This window comes from Spermophilus citellus (genome assembly GCF_964194105.1).
Source record: "Spermophilus citellus genome assembly, chromosome: 1".
NCBI lineage: Eukaryota > Metazoa > Chordata > Mammalia > Rodentia > Sciuridae > Spermophilus > Spermophilus citellus.
The window spans coordinates 198483207-198504782 of NC_138182.1; positions in this window are offsets into that span (position 1 = coordinate 198483207).

Consider the following 21576-nt stretch of genomic DNA (forward strand, 5'->3'; position numbering starts at 1 on the left):
TTTTTTCATTATTTTATGTTTTCATAATCACTTTTAAGTGAACTGATCAGTTTGACCACATTTTATGTATGATTAAGCATATTGATAGATTTTAAAAATTCTCCTCTATATGGAGACACAAAACCACTGTCAAGAACTAGTGTAGGAAAAAAAAAAAAAAGAACTAGTGTAGAGGCTGGGATTGTGGCTCAGTGGTAGAGCGCTTGTCTAGTAAGTTTGAGACACTGAGTTCAATTCTCAGCACCATATTAATATATATAATTTATTCACTCTATATATATAGAGTGAATAAATTTTTTGTAGTGTTTGTAAATAGTTTGATACAGATCTCCACCAGAAGGGATATCAAATTTCTCAGAAACACCTTCATTTTATAGATGATACAATTAAGATTACATGCATTGTGGCCTAACTGAGACCAGATAACAGGAATCTACTCCTAATATATGTGTCTATTAACAACAAAATTTTCAATGAGGGTTCATATATACATGTACATCATAATATAAATATATATGTAAGGGAGAGTTTTAAATTCTACTGTAAAAATGTCTTTTATAAAAAGAGGTCAAATTTTATAGATACATGATATTAATTATTCTTCAGACAAAATATTTTGTTTCGTACTTAATCTTCTTTTGACTAAGTGGAGAAAATAAAACAGTCCATAATATAAAGGCATAATGTATACTATTTAGACCCTCACCACAGGGTGAAGAATCTACAGACTTAATTTAGCGAAATAGTAAATGAATAGATTCATTGTCTTTAGTCTCTTCAGATACATCATTATTTGTTTGTTAGTTTGTCCATTTTATTAAGTAGGCACCATGGTAATTATTTCATGTACCTTCCTGTAGTTATTTTCAGCAAATTATATTTTTTCACATGTGTTGATATCAGTCTGGAAGTTAGATATGTGCATTTGTAATCAACATATCAGAGTTTTTAATTCAACGTTTTAGATACCATTAAAGATAATTTTAGGGCTGGGGATGTGGCTCAGTGGCAGAGCATTAGCTCCTAGCTCAAACTGAAAATTGAACCAAATTTACAAATGTTTTAACATAAGAGAGTAATTTAATTGCTTTTTAAAGTGTGTGGTTACTTTTCTTAATGAAGAACCCTTCATTTTTATATAAAATACTATATTTCAATTCTCCTGACTTCACAAGAATAAGTACGTAATGCTAGTATAACATCTTTTTTATCTTTGCATTTGAAAAGGTTTTCTTAGAAATGCTAAAATTATATCACGACAGCTAGACTTGGCAGCACACACCTGTATTCCCAGCAACTTGGGAAGCTAAGCCAGAAGGATACCAAGTTTGAGGGCAGCTTAAGCAATCTAGCAACTCTCTGTCTCAAAATAAATAAAAATTCTGGGGATGTAGCTCAATGGTAGACTGCTTCTGAACTCAATCCTACAATTGAAAACAGAGATAGATGATAGATAGATAGACAGACAGATAGATATATAGACAGAGAGATTTCTGCTGTTCTGTTTCTTAGTAAATGTAGGAGGTTGAATATGAATTAAACAGAAAATGGTGAACATTGTGATTTTAGAGGGTATATACTTTCTCTGAATCAAAATTTCTAAAAGAGCAATTGATGATTGTATAGCTCTTGATTTATATTTTGGTGCTTAACTGTAAAAAAATCCAAATGATAACACTTTACATACCTTCTTCCTCACAAATTAAAACCTTGGAATCAATGCTTGTTATTATTAATTGGGAAATTGAGATTGGGGGTTATGCCAGTCAAGAATCAGTCTGATTAGAACCTTTGCAAAGCTCTACTAAAGGGAAAAAGTGAGAGGCCGTTTCACCTGACCTTGAGCTTGTTGGTTTAATACATGATCTGTTAGAACAATATGATAACTGGAATGTTCTGATTCTCCTTAATTTAATTATACTAATCAACCCCACTAGTATGATGGTAAAGTCTGGTTTATTTCATAATAAATATGATGGTTCCTTACTCCCTTGAATACACATATTCATTAGCTTATTGAAGTGCCTTTTATGAATTTCCCTTGTAAAAACTCAGACACACTAAACTATTTGACATCTAGGAAAATCTTTTAAGAGTAATAGATGACTATTTACAGCAAATTCTTCAAGTTTGATGATGGTAATAGGATATTTTTAATAGTTTAATTGCATATGTTGAACTGCAAGCCATTTAACATCATCTGAAGAATAAGAGGTATTGTGACAGGTTCATTAAAATATGGAATAAAATTCTTCTAAAAATTCTTCAGCAACTACATAATGTTTATATATTCATTAAGCGTTTCCATTATATTAGCAATTGAGGTGTTACTATTAACTAAATCAGACTAAATGAGGAATCTGACCAAACTGAGGAAATAAGAATATCATGAGAAGAGTAAGTTTAATCAAATGAAGAGTAAGGCACTATTTGAGCTGAGCAAGAAAAAAGAGGAGGTGAATAACCTCTTTTCTTGTCTTTCAAGTTTTTCATTATATCATCAGACAGTTTGGATTTTAAAGTAGGGAGAATACTTTCTGCAGGGCTTTGAGTCTCTTCAATTAGATAAATGGGATTACTCTAATTTATGTAGTATTTCAAGGACAGAGCACCCCAAATAACCACAAGAAGCATACCTTTATATCTTTTGACATTATTGCAACAGCACATACCAAGTCTTCTTCTTCAGGGTCTACCAACTCCTCTTGTGCTCTATATTATCACCATCTGCCCTCATATATTCTAAATCAATGGAGTGGATTGAAAAGTGGTCCACAAAAAGCTGTGCCATGTCAAATTTGGGGCACTTGTTAATTTCTGCTTATTTGAAAAAGAGTTTTAACTCATGTAAGTACGCTTTAAAAAATGAAGAAAAGAGATCATCCTGGATTATTTGAGTAGATCCTAAGTCCAATGAAATATGACCTTGTTAAGAGACTCAGAGGAGATTTGCCAGAGAGAAATGAAAAAAAGGTGATGGTAAGACAGAGGAGACTGGAGTGATGTGGCCACCATCAAGAAAGTCAAGGAATGGCAACAGCTACAAGAAACTGCAAGATAAAGGGGATAGTTTTCCCTAGAGCTCTCAAAATTTAGACTTTGTGCCTCTAAAACTACGAGAGTGAATTTCTGATATTGGAAGCTACTGAGTTTGTGTAACTTATTATGGTAAACCTACAAAGCTAGTAGAATCATTATATTCTGAGAATTTTTTATTTTATTTTATTTTTTTTTTGTATCAGGGGTTTAACCCAGGGGTGTTCAAACACTGAGTCACATACCCAGCCTGCTTTTTATTTTTTTATGTTGAGACAGGGTCTCACTAAGTTGTGAGGCTAGCTTTGAACTTGCAATCCTCTTACCTCAACTTCCTAAATCACTGGGATTATGGGCATACACTACCATGCCCAACTCTGAGGAACTACTTTTACCAACTCATTCCCTGTCAAGTACAATGGTCAAGGGGTTAATAAATGCCACTTAGAGTGCTGATGTGTCATCCCAGAGCTTGTGAATTAGCTACAATAGAACCTCCTGGGTTGATTAACTTAATCGTTATACAACATCTGGAATACATATTCTATATTCCTGAAAGTATTGAATGATTTTGTAGTGACCTCTATCTTTATAATAATTAACTCTTCCCTTCTTAAATGCAACAAGAAAGAGAAATAAACATGACATGCCATAAAATAAGTGTTTATCTTTGTCGTTACTTATGAGACTGGCTATTAGCCAACTATTACCCCACATCCAAATTTTTGTAGTCCTTCCTTGATTCAGTTAGTAATACTGTAACTGTTAGGAGTTAGAGTCATGTATTTGGTAACCTAGGAGATGGAGTCATTTGATTTATTCATTGTCACAATCACAGCTGCACAGCTAATTCAGAAATATATGTCTATGATCATAATAAATGTGTACATACTAATAAATATGTGTAACTCTATAATTTTTACATCATCTATCAGTACTCTTATCATCCATCTATGCATATATGTGGAAATCTGATGTTTCAAGGCATATTATGAACCTGATAATTTCTTTCACATTTAACAGTATCTAAAAAGTAATAAAGAAGGTGCTGGGGTTGTGGCTCAGTGGTAGAGTGCTTGCCTAGGATGTGTAAGGCCCTGGGTTTGATCCTCAGAACCACATAAAAATAAATAAAATAAAGGTATTGTGTCCATCTATAATGAAAAAAATTTTTAAAGTGATAAAGAAGGAAGCAAATACAAATTATATACATATGGCTTTCTTCTTCTAGGCATTATCAACCTTCATGCTATTATTTTTTCTTTCCACATTTAATTTTTTATTGGTGCATTAGAGTTGTATATAATGATGGGATTTGTTGTTATATATTCATATATGAATACAATGTAAAAATATTAATTTTACCAATGTCATTTTCTAGCACTTCTCCCTCCCTCTCATTCTCCCTCTTCCTTATCCCTTTATTCTACTACTCATGAGATACCTGCCCCCCAAATTTTCTTCTCCTTTTTACTCTCTAGCTTCCAAATATAAGAGAAAACATATGACCCTCGACTTTCTGAGTTTGGTTTATTTCACTTAACCGAATAGTCTCAAGTTCCATCTACTTTCCTGCAAATGACATAATTTCATTTTTTAAACAGCCTAATAAAACTCCATGTGTATATATACAACACTTTCTTTGCCATTCATATGTTGATGGACACATAGGCTGGTTTCTTAGTTTGGCCACTGTGAATTGTGCTAATATAAATATGGGTATGCATGCATCACTATATTATGATAACTTTAATTCTTTAGGATAAATACTGAGGAGTGGTATAGCTGGGTCATATGTTTTTCTGCGCCTTATGTTTTGAGGAACCACATACTTATTTCCATAGTGGTGGTAGTAATTACAACCTCACTGATAGCATAAAAGTCTTCTTTTTCTGACCTTTATGCTTTTTAAGTGGCAACACTGTTCAATACTGTTGGCCACCTGACCACCCCACATAAATCCATCTACCCCACCATCCAGTATGTTAGTCTACACCATTTCAAAATGCTTGTACTGAACACTACTCCCCTGGAGCTTGGTGTGTATTTGTCTTTGATCTTGCTGTTTAAGTGTATTCTGGAAGTACGTTAGTTTATGCTGAAAACCTTTCAACTTTTCCTTTAGGGAATGAGTTGACTTCTTAACAACTGTGAAGGAATCCTTTCAACTTTTCTCTCAGGAATATATTTTTTTCTTAACGATTATAAAGGAGGCATAAAAAAATAAGCCACGTGGATACCACCATTACACCTGGATGCTTAGTGACCATTTCTCAAACTAGGGAGATGAGGAGCTTGTCAAGGTTGTTGGTTACAAGAGTCTTGTGAAATCAGATTATTGTATGTGTGGTTACTACATATTTGAAATTCGAACAGATTCCTTGCTATTTTTAAAGTAAAATAATAAGCATATGTAGTTCATTATTTAGTAATAAGGTAATGGAGAAGTCATATAAAATGGTGATCTTCTGGAAGTAGACTGGCCACATTCAAATGCCAACAGGTCTATTTACTAACAGCGTGACTCTGGAAGCATTACTTAATTTCTATGAACTATCTATAAAAAAGTGATGTTTACTTCATAGGATTGATGTAAAGATTACATAACTAAAATAAGGTACTAAGCACAATATCTGTAACCTAGTAGGATGCAATAAACCAATATTATGGTCAAAGTGAAGTACAGCATTTCTGAATAAATTATGTGAGATAAAAGAGAAGGGTATAAATCTCATAAATACAGAGTGATATGTAAGACTGTGTGTCTGTATGTATAAATCCCTCAATTTCTTACATCTGTTATTAGGAATTCAGATTTCTTATATTTTCTAAACAATTTCATTTTTCATGTCTTTATTAAACATTGAAACACTGTCTTGAAATTATCTTGGATTCCAAATGAAAGAGACCTAAAAAGGATTATTGTACACTTTCCATTATGAAAATTAACAATAGAGAATATATTGCATTTCAACTGTTTATAATTGTACAAAGATTTTCTTCCACAGTATTTTCAGTATAGAGTCTCCAGCCTTATAGTTAAGCTTGGTTTTCATTATGTTTTTATTGTGTGCTCTACTTTTATTCTTCTAGAGCATTTATAGTTTTTTTCACAATAAATATAATGCCTTAGCTCTTTGCTGTTGCAATAGGAGAATATGCACGTGTTAATAATGAATTCCCAGTGGCTAATCTTGAGTCTTCTCTCCTTCCTTCACAACAAGCATTGGATACCTGCAGGGAGGTGCTGGTGGAAACGTGCTGTGATAACAGCTTTGCTCATAGTCCTTTCAGATATACACTAATTCTACTGTGTTGTGCGATTAAGGAAAGAAAAGACAGGTTCATGACTTGGAAAATTTAGGTAAGGCTTTTTTTTCTTCTCCTGCTGAAAAACAGGTAACAAAGCCCATAAAAATGACTCACTTGAAAACTATCACTCTCCCATTTAGATTTTAGTCCTATGCACTCTGGCAGTTGGGAGGGAGATGAGCTCTGATGTGACCCAGCTTGTATAAATCATGTAAGCATTTCTGCAAATCATTGAAGATATGTACAAGTAAAAATAAAAAAAAAAATAAATCATTTGGATTGGTGAGCAGGGTGCAATTACAACAATACGGAAAGCTAACTTAACACCCTGGGAAGCAATGAAAGAGAAATGGGGTAGAAAGAATGAATGGAAAGCCACCTAATTTATGTAGGGTGAAGAGAGCCACCTAATTTATGTAGGGTGAAGCTTTATAATCCCTGATGCTAGATGAACATCTGTTTAAATTCTGAACTTCAGAAAGGAATTGGAAAGAAAAACTTGTATTCATGTAATGGATTTTTAATACATGAGTGACATGTACCCAGTCTTGGGACTCTCCAGTACTAACTGAAGTCCTCTTTGTTCACTGAATATTCAAGGTGATTGGGATGTGTATCTGAATTGCTCATTCCAACATACCCTGGTAGAAGGGAGTAATGAATATATTGAGGCAAGCAAGGTCATCTCAGGAAAGCAAGCCCACATCAACACTAATATATCACATTTTAGATATGCCACCGACCGTCTCATTAAAAGGCTACAAACCAACACAAATGAACTAATGACTGGATAATTGAGGAAGGATAGGATCTTTTCAGTAAGCTTTGGAAGAGGCTGTAACATTAAGACAAAGACAAGCACAAATATTATCTCTAAATTCATAGTGTATGCGTGAGAATTTTACATTCAATGCAATTGAGAAAAGTCAATTTTATAGATTTTTTTTATGGGAAACTGGAAATACTTTGAAGACAGATGCCCAGTAATTAGAGGTTGGCACCATAGAGGAAAAATCATGTTTCAACAAAACTTATATTGGAACACAGCATTATATTGCATACAGGGATGTAAAACACATATTTGACTAAATCATAACTTTTCTTATGATATCTATGATTTGGGGGAATTTGAAAAGGACAGGTAACACAAGTGGAAAGAATTAAGATCTGAAAATAAACATTGTTGCCAAAATATTTTAGGGCTGTCTGCTATTACTCAGTAGTTTCCTGAGGCTCCTTCCTATCACCTACGTTCATTCCTCTTTCCTTCTCTCTGTCCATCCCTTTCTCCCTGCCTCCATTCCTTCTTTTTTGATTAGGTCTAAATTTCCATTCATTATTTGAACCTGGAATACCATAATTAAATTTTGAGATGTATTCTACTATTGAAGCATCAAGTTGCTGAGTTGCTTTATAAATGATTAAAAAGTGACTTGTCCAGAGCAACATGGTTCAGAAGATTGAATCTTGAGAGAATAGCAAATGCTGTGCTTCTCATGTCACTTTCTATCACTGAAGTGTGTGCAGTAGATGCTTCATTACTAGCATTCTCTTCTCCTTATCACTGATAAAGTTGAGCAGCATTAGCCAAGCATGACATATTGGCTCTCTTTAAACAAACACATCAATCTTGTGTTTTCATGTTCTCAGTTCATTATTGGAGTGATGGAGTGAAGTCATGGCTTCTTTGTGGAGTGAGGATTCAAGAGAGATTTAAAATTTGGATGAATGACATTTTGTCACTGTAATTATTTCTGGTCAATAAATGATTACAGAAATATGTACAACTAGAGTTCTCAGTGGAAAATAAAAACTGTTATATCTCTGGGGCTGGGATTGTGGCTCAGCGGTAGAGTGCTCTCTTAGCATGGGTGGGACCCGAGTTCGATTCTCACCACCACATAAAAATAAAGGCATTGTGTTGTGTCCATCTACAAAAAAAAAAAAAAAATGATTCTCTCTCTCTCTCTCTCTCTCTCTTAAAAAAATTGTTATATCTCTAAATGTGGTATAAAATGAAATTTTATTATTTAACATTGTCAGTCTGTTTTTTTTTTACAAAATGTTTTCTTTTCCTAATGTTTTAAAAATAATGCAATACACATATAACTATTGAAAAAGCTCAAATCAGAAATGAATAAAATTCATAAAGGATTGAAGAGAATAAAAATTATTCATTGTTTTTCTATTTGTAGATAACCACTGTAATGATTTTGATATATCCTGCTTATACACCTTCCTTTTTTACTATATGTTTTATAAAAATTAGCATTTTCTTCTTTGTTGGTTCATCTGAAGTCATAATGTACTCTATTATTCTTAAACATTGGTAACACCCAATTTATTAATCTGTATATTATTTCAACATATGTCTATAATTAACTAACTTATGACATTGCATATTCTTAAGTATTTATTTAATGCTAATTTTAGATTAATAAATAGATTAATGGCTGTAATCATGAATCAATATGTATTCCTAATTATTTCTTTAAATTAATTTTTAAGCTTTTTTTACATATTATTAAACTATGTTCTGTCACACACATCCACACTCACACAAACACAAAAATGAACCATTAACTCTCCTCCAAGCAATTCATATTATATAATATATATACATGATTTTAAAATTCTCATTAAAAAAACCCAGAAAGGATAATAAGAAAAACACTATTGCTAATTTGATGAGGCAAAATATTACATTTTAATATGTATATGCATGTATCAATTTGTCTGTTAGACTTCTACTATTTTTTTTTCAATTAGATTCACTTCTCTCCTGTGTCATGGAAACTTGAAATGTCTTCAATAAAAATTGGGTTGGATTATAGTATTGAAGAATGAAAGTCACAACATACACCTTTACCATGTTCTGTGTATGTATATTTAAAACCTTATAAAGCTATAGTGGATCATGATAGGAATGTGTAAGGGGAAATTTATGTTTTTATTTTATTCTCAAGATCATAACACAAGTCACATAGGAGGTGCCTGTTTAGCAAAAAAATAAAGATATGGCAAAATCATTTAAAAAGATGGATCACATACATTTGGCATTCACAGATGCTCAAGTAGTTCCTTTTCTGGTAAGCTGATTAATTTCTCCAAAGACTTTTAAAATAGAATTATTGTTGCAAAATTTTGCTATGAAATTGTAAAAGGACTTCCTAAAGGAGTTAATTTTCATACCATCTATCAAGTTGGTGTGACAATAACATAAATTTGAAATATAGCATATATCCAGGAATCATGAAAGAGAAATATGAAAGTCAAAAAGAAATAATTAAAATGAAGATTAATCAAATAAAGTTGGCAATTATATCTCAGGTCATTATGAATACTTTTGAATAAGATTAGTGAAGCGTTGTCAATGGCTTTAGAGGAATATAGAGACTAGGAGAAATTCCAAAATATGGGCAATAAACTAAATTAAATTAAAAAACTAAATTCAATACTGAAAAATCACAGACTAGTGAGTTTGAAGTCAATATATGAGAAGTGTGTAGAAAGCATGGCTAAAGGATGCTTTAGTATAATTTGGAAAATGAATCAGTGGAATCTTGGATACAAGTCAATGGACAAAGAACAATCCATTTTAGACTAACTGCCTCGATATTTTATACAGATTAATACTGTTCAATTTATATATTATTGGATCAGAAATATGGTAAGGAAATAATAATATATAAAGTTATTTAAAATTCAATCATGAATTTGGAATAAACTTTATATAAAATGTCTGTGAATTATATGGAACAATAGTAAAGAGATGATGTGAATATTTTTGTAGAATATTTTAAGGCAATCTAGGAAATGTGGTAGGACTATCTGAAGGATAAATTAAGGATAAATTAAATTAGGATTTAAATTATATTCTCACATATTTTATTATATAGAAGAATGATGATTGTCAACAATAGTGTATCACCTAATTTAAAAAAGCTAAAAGAGAGGACTTTAAAAGTTCTCATCACAAAGAAATGATGAGATTATGCATGATCTAAACATCCTGAGTTTAACATCACACCACAAATAAATATATCCCATAGAGATATGTAACTGCTATATATTGTTTAAAAAGTTTTAAAATGTTAACTGAGAATTTGGGATATAGCCTAGTTGGTAGAATGCTTGGCTAGCATGCACAAGGCCATGAGTTCAATAGAAAAAAAGAAGGTTAATTGAAAAAGAAAATATTCAGAAATAAGCAAGATAACTGTTAATATGAAAAAAAATTATAATATAGATCCTTTAAAAATATTATCATAAACATTAACATTTTATCAATAATTTGGACTACAACATGTTAGGCAAAAATAAATATTGATTTTAAAATGTTAAAATACTTAGAGATTATACTGATCAAATATGATTATATTTATGTATTCATTTATTGATTGAAAATTTAAGAACTAAAAGATAATGATGGACTAAAGTGATGATTACCCTAAAAGTAAAGATTTTATTTTTTTTAATTCAAGTATTCTTATTGACTGGTAGGTTAAGACTGGTCTTACTTGGCTTAATTCATTAAACTTTTAAATATTTTCTCTAAACTTATCTTAAGCTGATCCTTTGGAAAGTAATCCCTCCAAATAAAATTAGTCTCTTCACAATATCTTGGACATTTTATTGGTATAACAGTTTTAATTCATTTGATTTATTAATAATTGAGAAATTGACATCTTTAGAACATTTAGTCCAGGGTATGTTTTCATTTATGAAAGTTGGTTTGTGCCTAAGAATGATTTTTTAGTTTCACTGATATAAGTTTTTTACATTTTGAAGTTTCTTCCTTGGATGACTGTATTTCCCATTAGTATTATGAATGAGCATATTCTTCCATTGTATTTCATAATTGATTTTTATTGCAATATAGGAAAGTGTATTGGGTTTTGGGTATTATCCAATTGGCTTATTATCTAATTAGTCCAAATCCATTTTAAGTTGATTGTCTTGGATTTTTTTAAGGTGTAATTCTATATTCAATATGAAACTCAACAATGTCCTACAATTAAATCTAATATAGCTGTTGAAAACTATGGGTAAGTAGCAATTATGAAAATGATTTCATTAGTTTAGTCACTACTAATTATTATTTATTAAATATTATTAAGGACTTGGCACTATTATAAGGACTGGCCACACACCAGTGAACAGACAAAAATCCCCTCCTTTGTGGACCTTATGCTTTAGTGGTAAAGGTAAATTCAAAACCACACTCTTACTGGGAGGAAAAGCTATTGGAAGGTTTTGAGCAGAGTAGGAACATGATATGCCTTTTTTTTTTTTAGTGTCTACTTTAACATTAGAGCACTACATGGTGAATAGACTATGACTGGTAAGCTATGAAATAAAGAAAACAAGAAGTTGTTTTAAGGCCTAGGTGATAGATTATGGTGACATGAATCAACATGATAGTTTCAATTTCTCACCACAAACCAGAGTGGGAAATTATTATGGATTCTGAATTTACTTAAAGGAAAATTAATAGGATTTGTTCTAAGTAGATTTGGGTGTCGATAAAGAAAAGGTTTGGTACAAATTTGAGTGACATCTGTAAATAAAAGGTGACCAATTTTAGATTTTATTTGCTGAACATTTTCATTGTGAGAGTGATGATAGTATCTATAATATTGCATTCCATTTGGATATAATAATTTTAAAGAATTAAAGCAAAACTGAAGTCTGCTCAGCAGAATGTTCTCATGATGGCTAAAGGCATTGGATTCATACCCTGTGGAACACACTTTAAGGGGCAATTGAAGTTTAACATAATGACTAGAAGAGTCAGATGAGAAATAATATCTTTTAAAGATACATTGTGTCATGTGGAAGGAAGTCTAAGTTTTTTAGAAATGGTTTTGAAGAGGTAGATATAGTATTTGATGAGTGGAAGTTAAAAGGACACCAATTTTTAGTTATCTTATATCTGAATTGCTAATGTCAGGACTGTGTCACATAGATGATTGTTAATGTCATATACTTGTGTCACTGCCTCAGGATGCAAAATTTCTCTTTATTGAAGGTATTCAGCTCTGATTCAGAGAACAGCTTGGAAGAGATATTATGGAAAGATCTTGCTGTCAAACTTGCCCCTTCTAATCTGAAAGTATAGGCTGTCCACCTCCCGCCCCGAAAAAAAAATATGTGTATATATATATATATATATATATATATATATATATATATATATATTTAGAAAATTTAGAGTGGGCTATTTGGTGGTGTTGTAAAAGTTGGTTATATTGACAAATTCTAGATTAAATTATTCTAAATGACTCTTTAAAAAATAGTAGAACTAGAAATGAAATTACCTTGGGGTAATATTTACTACACTTTGTTGCAAATATTTTGGTTTTGTTTTACCTTCCCCTTGCCACAAGTATACTGAATTGTATCTAAAATAAGACTCCTTTTAAATTTATTATGTGACATAATAGTTTTACTCAAAAGAAGAACAGTGGGGATGCTTCCTAAAACGTCTAATTTATCTCCTTTGAATTGAAATGAAAAATGCCAAAGACACCTAATATTCTTTTACTTTGTATTTTCTTTATATTTTTATTAGCTGAATTCAACTGTAATCTTCATTAAATTGTAACAATGGAAAGTTGAAAAAAGGCTTTATCTACATATGATATTCATAGCTGTAGTTATTTCTTTCATTAAAATTAAAATAATTTCAAAGTGCCAATTCATGCATTCTCAGAAACTTGGTATTCTGTAGTTTGACTGAATTCAAAGGTATATATAATTAGTTCTAATGTTGATCAAGAAAAACATCTGGATCTGGGGATGTGTCTCAGTGGTAGAGCACTTGCTTGACAAGCCTAAGGCTGAGTTTTATCTCCAGCACCACAGGAAAACCAAACAACAACAACAAAACAAACAAACAAACAACAACAACAACAACAAAAAACAACGAATACTCACTCAAGTATTTGACTATTTGCTTTGCTTTGCCTGGTGTCCATTGAGGATCTAGTGAAGTTTAAGCACAGCAATTATATTTACATTTGAAGGACTGATATCTACCAGACACCAACCCTAGTGGGTAAAAATTTCAATATCCTGAAGGAGAAAGAAGACCTAATTCTGAAATGTCAGTATTGGGGAGAATAGGAGGTTCTGTCTCATGGAGAACTGGATTTATGAGGTTTAAGGGAGAAAGAGAAGAGGGAAATGTGAGAATCTGAAGAAGAAATGAGGTAATTAGAAATACTGCCTATCTATATGATGTTGTGTTGAAATATTGTGAGGGTGAAGTTTTCTGGTAATGGAACATAATGTAATCTAATTACCTTTTTACCTGGAAAGTGAACAAATCTTCAAGTAGCATAGAAGTTCTCAGGTATGAACAAACTACTCTTTAGGGATTTATATGGAAGGCCAAGGTCCTAGCAGTACTTACAGTGGATAAATACTATCATCTTATGAGAATATACTGCTTGTTTCTAAGAAAGGTTAATCCTCACCTTTGTCATGTAATTGTTTTCTAGATAAATTAATGAAAAGTGAGCCAAAGTGCTATTTGTATTGAAATTTGAGAAACCTTCCCCCTCTCTTTCATCCAAATCTGAGTCACTCAAGTTTACAAGGTATAGAGGAGGAATTGAGTGAGGATTGACAAGAGGATTGGATGGGAAGAAACTTGGTATGTTGGAGGTGGGATGGAGCCTCTGGACTGGTGGATTCAAAAGAGGTCATGGAAATAAGATGGATTTTTAAATGCCACAATCTGTTTTATAAGTACTTCTCTTGTAAAAGAAAAACAAATATTTCATTTGATATCATTACAAGACCTGTTTGTTTCTTCCTTTCATGTCTTCTTTGAAATACACAGATACTGAAGAACTTGCATCCATGGAAGACTAAAGAACATCCTCCTAATTTTCAGTCTTATAGTGAGGCATTGCTATATTCTCTGTTACAATTCACTTTTATTTTTAATTTTTATATTTTATTCTGTATAGTACTGAATTATTTATAATTGGAAATAATTTCGATTATATGTAATTGTAGATTATATGACTTGTAAAGAATGGTTCAGAAGGATCCTCCAAACTCTATACTTGCTTTATCCCAATGGTTGGAAAAAAATATATATATAATATCAAACCTTGCATATTAAAGTTAGCATAATCAATCTTTTTTATCCATATTACTACAGATTTATTGTACCTATGTTTTTATGCTCTGTACAATTTTTTTCTTCCAGTAGATTTGTGCATCCACTGCTACAGTTAAGAAACTAAAATTTCATCACCTCAAGGGTTTTTGCCTTCATGGCCAGGAGTGATGGCACATGCCTGTAATCCCAGCAGCTCAGGAGCCTAGGGCAGGAGGATTGTGAGTTCAAAGCCAGCCTCCGCAACTTAGCAAGGCCCTAAGTATTAGCAAGACCCTTAGAAATTTAGAAAGACCCTGTCTCAAAATAAAAAATAAAATAAAATAAGATAAAAAGGGTTGGGAACGTGGCTCAGTGGATAAGTGTCCTGGATTGAATCCCTGGTAACAAAAATAAAATAAAACAAAGCACATTCACGAGGAAGACATAACACAAACAATGAAACTCCACATCATATACAAGAATGGAATCAGAATCAGAATAAGTTATACTCCATGTATGTATAATATATCAAAATACACTCTACAGTCATATGTGTCTAAAAAGAACAAATAAGGAGCTGGAGTTGTGGCTCTGTGGTAGAATGTTTTCCTAGCATGTGTGAGGCACTGAGTTCGGTTCTCAGCACTGCACATAAATAAAGGTCCTAGAACAGGAACTGAGGCTTGGAAGAAGGTCAATGCAGAATAGGACACGAGTATGGCAATATGTAAATCAATGGAAGTGTGACTGATGTGATTCTGCACTCTGTATACGGGGTAAAAATGGGAGTTCATAACCCACTTGAATCAGAGTGTGAAATATGATATATCAAGAACTATGTAATGTTTTGAACGACCAACAATAAAAAAAATAGTAATTCCTGAAAGTAGATCTCAAGTGGTGCCTGGAATCATGAGCCAAAGTCATACCAACTGTAAGGTATAGAGGACTTAGGAGCATAATCTAAGAATAAGGATTGAAGAAAATTTGCCGAGTGTCAGTGAATTTCCATAGGAGAGAATGCATAAAGACCAGGGGTGATGGTGTACTTGATGAAGCCAGAGATTACCCTGAGAACAAAACAGAGCAGGGCACCAAAGACTGTGCATCCTCAGCTGAGTCACTCTAAGCAAGGCAGGCAGGGGAAATAGGTTCATGCGTTGTCATATAATATAGAGAAATAAAACTGCAGCAAAGAAAATTAGTGCGGATTCTGTGGTAACATGTGAATGTTATACTTAATTGTGTGTGGTCTGGAAAACAAGTAGATTTGAAGCTATTTATCTTACAAACTAAAGGAATAATACTTAAAATATATCTACACAAAAGGAAAAAAAAATAAAGGTCCTTTAACATCTAATAAAATATTTTTAAGAAAGAACAAATAAAAATGAAAAAAGAACAAATAAAAAACAAAAAGAAACTATACTCAAGAGTCTACATATTATGTGATTCAATTAATATGATAATCCATAAATCATAGACTATGTAGACTCTGTGTATTATAAAACTTTACATTTTAAAAAGGCACATGTGATTGGCTTGGTGGTTGGCTCATTGTAGCAATGAATTTTGAAGCAGATAAATAGTTAAAAATTAAACAAATACTTTGTTATAGTTTAGCTCTATAATATTCCATTAAGGGTTTATATGTTAAAGACTTGGTCCCCAGCTTGGAGTTATTAGAAAGTGGTTGAACCTTTAAGAAGTTGGGCCTAATGTGAGATGTTAGAATATTGGGATTATGTCTTTGAAGGGGATAGTGAGAATCCAGCCCCTTCCTTTTTTTTTTTCTTTCCAGTTGCCATGAGGTGAACAGATTGTTCCCACCATATATACTCTGCCATGATGCATTGCCTCTCCATTGGCTCAAAGGTAATATTGACAAACTGCCATGGACTAAAAATTCTGGAGCTGTGAGTCAAAGTAAATCTTTTCTTTATAAGTTGATTATCTCTGGTATTTTGTCACAGTGACAGAAAGCTAACAGATGTCCATATTCCATAATAACATTTCTTCTATATTGATCTTAAAGTCTCTTCTTTGAAAATTTCTCTAAAAGTATTCTCCCATTGTATAGCATTATGAACTTTAAAAACTTTACAAAGGCATTTATATAAAATACAAAATCTCTTTCATTTAAACTCATTCGCTATGATTTTCCCTTTTATAGAGTTCACAATAGCTATTATCTCTTTCCATTAAAGATGTGTGAAACAACTAAGATAACTTGGTTTTTCTCCTTCAGCCTACACCCACTATATGATATCATTTTTATTTGCCAATATCAACTTCATTCTCTTGTCTGCTCTAGTTTATTACTATTGCCATTATTAATATTACGTGCATTTGTCCATTATTCACATTGTCTTAAATTTCACTGCTCCTAACTTAACACAGTTATTCAGAAAATCTGATGACAAGAGATTATATATAATTTCATTGATGATATTATCTTCATAATCATGTATATATACTGGCTTTTTTTGTACACTTGTATGACTTAATTTTTTGGTAGAATCTGGCTTAATTTTCCCTGTATCCCAGCTTCATATCATTCACATATCTCATCAATATTCATTAAGATCCTCATTTAAGCCATTGGATAAAGTGCTATCTTAAGGCACAGGATGAAAGATAATACCCATCAAAATTGGTGTGATCCATTAACTGGAAACCTCTGGGTATAGCTGTTGAATCAGATACAAATCCACCTAATTGTATAATCATTCCACTCATATTCTCCTTTTTATTCAAAATAATATCATGAGACACTTATAAGTACCTTACTGAAGTATGGATATTTCTTGTCTGCTGCATTCTTCTGATTTTCTAGTCTTATAATAAGACAAAGAGTTTAGTCTAATGAAGCTTAGTTCTAGTCAACCCATGATAATGATTCCTGCTTTCTTTTCTAGGTGCTTGCAATCAATCATTCAGTTCTCATAACTATCAGTTTGGAATTATCACCTGAGATTGATTAAAACCCTTTGATTCCAGGCATGGTGGTGAATGCTATAATTCCGGTGATATGGGAGGTTGAGGCAGGAGGATCACAAATGTGAGTTCAGCCTCAGTAAGAACTTCAGCTACTTAGCAAGACCCTGTCTCAAAAACAAAATGAACAACAACAAAAAAAAGGCTGGGGATGGGGATGTAGCACCCTTGGATTCAAGCCCAAGTACCCAAACAAAATACCTCTGAATTTTGAAATATAAGTAAATATATAAATAAATTTCTTTTTAAAAAATCAAACAACAATTTTTTTTCCAGCTCCAGTCAGTCTTATGGAGACTTTTCTGTTCTCAATAAATCTTAAAATGGTTTTCTCTCTCCAAGGAATATTTTGCAAGTGAAAAGAAGTAAAATAAATTAATAAGCATTTATTTTTAAAATTTTATGTTAAAAAATATAGCTAATGCACACAAAAAATGCTGTACATAGTAATAGGTTACCATGAAAAGTCTGAGACATGTATGTATACTTTGGATAACATTTAGATAAGATCAAAATATTTATCTTCTCATTTATCATCTTTTTTTTTTGATGGGGAAAACCACTTTTTCTAGCTATGTGAATTTTACAGTGCATAATTATTATTGATAGCAATACACTGTGCAATATTACCATGGAGCTTCTTGCTTGAATCTGCATCTTTTTTTTTAAGAGAGAGAGAATTTTTTAAAATATTTTTTTAAATTTTTTATTTTTTATTGGCACAGCATCTTTATTTTATTTTTATGTGGTGCTGAGGATTGAACCCAGTGCCCTGGGCATGCCAGGCAAGCGCACTACCGCTTGAGCCACATCCCCAGCCCATATCTGCATCTTAATACCCATTGATCAACCTTACTTCCCTGTCCCCACTCACTGTTCCCAGCTGCTAGAAACCACTATTCCACTTTCAACTTCTGTGATACCAACTTTATAATATTCCCTATATGAACGAGATCATGTGCACTTGTCTTTCTGTGGCTTGCTTATTTCATGTAACATAATGATCCATGTTGTCACAAGTGACAGGTTTTCATTCTTTTTTATGGCTTAACAGTATTTCATAGTGTATGTGTACCGCATTTTCTTTCAGGTCATCAACTGATGTGCACCTAGGTTTTTTTTATGTTTCTTCACTATTATGGATAGTGAATTATTGCAATGAACACAGGAGCATGGCAGTCTCTTTGATATACTGATCTCAAGGACAGTAACTTTTTCTTTACCAGTTTATTCAAGTCTTATAAAATAGTTAATAAAAATCAATAATAAGGAAACAAATGCTCAGTGAAATATTATACAAAGCACATAATTTAAAAAAATTAAATGTAAAAGTGGGTTGAATATCCCTTCTGAAATGCTTGGGACCAGAAATGTTTTAGATTTCAAATTTTTGCATTTTAGAATGTTTACATATACATAATGAATTATCTAAGGAATAAGGCCTAAGTCTAAACACAACATTAATTTATGATTTATATATGCTATACATAGCTGACAAGCCATTTCATACAATGTTTTTAGTGCATGTGCATTTTGACTGTGACCTATCATATTTGTGATGTGGAATTTTCCAAGGGTAGGGTAATGTTGGCACTAAAAATAATTTTTCTGGAGCATTTTGGATTTTGAATTTTTGGTTAGGAATGTTCAACTTATAAATTTTTTAATATAAATGACTCATTTAAACAAATTACTGTTTCTTACCTGTAAAATTTCCAAAAAAGTATTTATTCTTTTCAATAAAAAAGTTTCAAATTGTACACTTTATATCAAGTTCTATTCTAAAGATTGAGGATTAAGTGGTATAAAATACAGACATCTTCTTGTTTTCCTGACATAAATTAAATTCAAAACTAAGGGAACCAAGCAAAAGGATAGATTTTGTCAATGAAGGTGTTTCTAAGAGCTCTTTAAGCTTTGAAGAAGTCATGGTGTGACAGGAGTAGATGCTGGCATAGCCTCTCAGAACTAAGAAGGGCATCATTCAGCTCAGATTCCAGGGATACGACAGAAAAGACACATGGAGATTCACAGGAAGACCAGGCAGTCCATGTGGAATAGCTGAAAGCTTTTGTCACAGGGCTGAAAGAAGGCAGTGGTGACCGAAGCACGGGGAATATTGGGGAGAAGGATAGACACACAGTCAGACAACAAGCATTGTCTTGGAAGGGGGCTGGGTGAAGAATAGGATTTAGTTCAAGTACTAAAAAGATGGGAAGTGATGTAGTTTGATCTAGCCCATGGGTAACAACCCCTTCCTTGCTATGTTGAGAACCTCATGTAGTAGTCAAGTTTGGAAACAGAGAGAGTGGCTAGAGGGTCTTACACTATTATGCTAACAGAGATGATGATAAATGACTGGATTTGGATATGCTTTGGAGATAGAGCCAACAGCTCTTTTCTGATGGACTGGATGTGAAATGTAAAGCAAACAAAACAATGTTGTCCTAAATCATAAGACTTATGCTGAACAATGAGGCAGACACTACAAACATCAACTAAGAAATCAAAGATGAGAGAAATGTGGGATCAATCTTTTGGGCATGTTCTGTTTTTTATTTGTTTCTGAATGGCCCTTTTCCCATAATAGACTAGATTTGTTTCATAAATAAATATTCTCATCATTCTGAGATTTAATTTTAGTATTTTTAAAGTTTCCTTCTGTTTGCAATAGTAACCCTGATCTCTTTGAACTTGGTTCTACATTGTGCTGTGTTTAGTATTCTTTTGACCAAATATTTAGTTATTTCTTATTGTAACGTTTTACATGCCTATTGATATTTATCTATTGCCCTGGCTATGAATTACACTAACAATTAGAAAAACCTGCTTGTGAGTAGAATAGGTCAATATCTTGTTTTCTAGGAATGAGGGCTTGTAAAATTTATAAGCAATCAAGGGCAGGGCATGGTCCTGAATTGGGTTAATCTTGCACATATTCAACACAACTACCTTTAATTTCCTTATCTGCTTATAATTTGCCTTAATCGCATCAGATGTTTTTTTTTTCTTGTGTGTGTGTGTGTGTGTGTGTGTGTGTGTTTTAATAATAATAGTTACTTTCTCTCAGTCTGGCAAAATCCACCTGTGCCAAGAAGATGCCCTAACCCTAAGGTTTCTGTTTACTATAACTTCAGTATGAATATGGACTTTCTACTGAATCTGTTTGTAAGCACGTTGCTTTTAGATACAAAAACAGAAACAACCCCCAAATATTTAATATCATATAACCTCTTTCTATCTTCCATTTGTACTTTAGATCATGCTGAAAAGTCTTATTTCTCTAAATTATAGGTTGCAAGTGGAGTTATGACTGAGATCCCAAGATTTTTCATTATCAGTCCACAAAATCCTGTACCAGTATTTGTCATCCTTTTTCTTTTTTTATAATTGAAGTTCAGGGCATATAAATGGAGACAATATTGCCTCATCTCTAGCAATCACTCAGATTTTCTTTTGATTATTTAGGAGTTTGTTATAGTTTCGATGTGAGGTGTCTCTCAAAAGGTCATGTGTGATATACAACGCAAGAAGATTCAGAAGAGAAATGATTGGATTGGGATAGTTCTCAATAATTAGTGAATTGATCCCTAATGAGATTAATTTTATATCTGGAGAGTGGATTCTCTATCTCTGCTTTCTGAACACGATATGAGTTGCTTCTCTCCAGCACACTTTCCTGCCATGATGTCCTTCCTCATTGTGAGCACCAAGGAATGGACTCCATTGTCTATGGATTGAGATTTCTGAAACTCTGAGCCCTAAATCAACCTTTTTTCCTATACAGGTGTTCTGATTGGGTCCTTTTAGTCAGAGCAGCAAAAAAAAGCTGACTAAAATAGAATTCTTAGGAAAGTGGAAGAACAGGAGTCAGGAATATTTTTTTCTCTGATCAATATATGGGATGGTAACTACAGTGTTTAACAACTTATGCTTGAATATGTTTCTCTTTTCACATTTTTAATATGTAGTCCCATGTAATGTATTCTTTTCTTTTTCATTGTGAAAATTTAAAGATGTATAAGATTATAGGATTCTTTTCTTGAGAGCTTTGACATCTCTTTGGAAAAAAAACTTTTCGGTGAAATTTAATGACAAAATTGTGTCTTTGTTAC